Below are 1,673 nucleotides of genomic sequence, written 5' to 3' on the forward strand. Positions count from 1 at the left end.
AAGATCCATCTGACATCAGCAATGATATCCCTTGTTCCACATCCTCTTCTGAATCCAGCTTGCACCTCTGGAAGTTCTCTGTCAATACACTGCTGCAACCATTTTTGAATTATCTTCAGTAGGATTTTATTTGCAAGCGATATTAATGATACTGTTTTATAATTTCCACGTTTTATGGGATCACCTTTGTTTGGAATGGGTATAAATATGAATATCTTCCAGTCACTTAGCCAGGTAGCTGCCATCCAAATATCTTGGCATAACCGAATGAGTGCCTCCAGTGGGCATCCATTTGTTGAAACATCTCAATGGGTATTTCATCAATTCCTGGAGCCTTGTTCTTTGCCAATTCTTTCATTGCAGCTTCAACTTCTTCCTTCAATACCATTGGTTCCTGAACATATGCCACCTCTTGAATTGGATGAAGATAAACCAGTTCTTTTTGGTAGAGTGACTCTGTGTATTCCTTCCATCTTCTTTTGATGTTTCCTGCATCATTCAATATTTTGCCTATAGAATCTTTCAATATTGCAATTCAAGCCTTAAATTTTTCCCTCAGTTCTCAGCTTGAGAAATGCCAGCCGTGTTCTTCCCTGTTGGTTTTCTAACTCCAGGTCCTTGCACATTTCATTATAGTAATTAGCTTTGTCTTCTCAAGCTGCTCTTTGAAATCTTCTGTTAAGCTGTATAAAACTATCTTGTCATTTCTTCCATTGGCTTTAGCTACTCTTCACTCAAGGGCAAGTTTTAGACTCTTTTCTGACATCCATTTTGGTCTTTTCTTTCTTTCTTGTATTTAATGACCTCTTGCTTTCTTCATGGATGATGCTCTTGATGTCATCCCACAATTCTTCTTGTATTTGGTCATTAGTGTTCAATGCATCAAATCTGTTCTTTAGATGGTCTCTAAATTCAGGAGGGATATATTCAAGGTCATATTTTTGCTCTCTTGGACTTGTTTTAATTGTCTTCAACTTCAAGTTGAACTTGCATATGAACACTTGATGGTCTGCTCCACAATCAGGTCTTGACCATATTTTGGCTGAAGATATTGAACTTTTCAGTGGCTCTTGCCACAGATATATTCAATCTGATTCCTGTGTACTCTATCCGGTGAAGTCCACATGTATACCCACTGTGTATGTTGTTGAAAAAAGGTATTTGCCATGAATTAGTCGTTGGTCTTGCAAAATTCTATCATGCAATCTCCAGTGTTATTTCTGTCACCAAGACCAAATTTTCCATCTACTGGTGACTCTTCATTGTTTACTTTTGCATTCCAATCACCAGTGATAAGCAACACATTTTGATGGCATGTTTGGTCAATTTCAGACTGCAGAAGTTGATAAAAATCTTCAATTTTGTCATCTTTGACTTTGGTGCTTGGTGTGTAAATTTGAATAATAGTAGTATTGATGGGTCTTCCTTGTAGATGTATGGATATTATTCTATCACTGACAGCATTGTACTTCAGGATAGATCTTGAAACATCCTTTATGATGATGAATGCCACACCATTCCTCTTCAATTTGTCATTCCCGGAGTAGTAAATCATATGGTTGTCTGATTCAAAATGCCCAAAACCCATCCATTTCAGCTCACTAATTCCTAGGATATCAATCTTTATACATTCCATTTCATTTTTGACAACTTCCAATTTTTCCAGATTCATA

The sequence above is a fragment of the Orycteropus afer genome, unplaced genomic scaffold (genome assembly GCF_000298275.1).
Source record: "Orycteropus afer afer isolate SDZICR_OR568_19922 unplaced genomic scaffold, OryAfe1.0 scaffold00163, whole genome shotgun sequence".
In the NCBI taxonomy this organism is placed as follows: Eukaryota; Metazoa; Chordata; class Mammalia; order Tubulidentata; family Orycteropodidae; genus Orycteropus; species Orycteropus afer.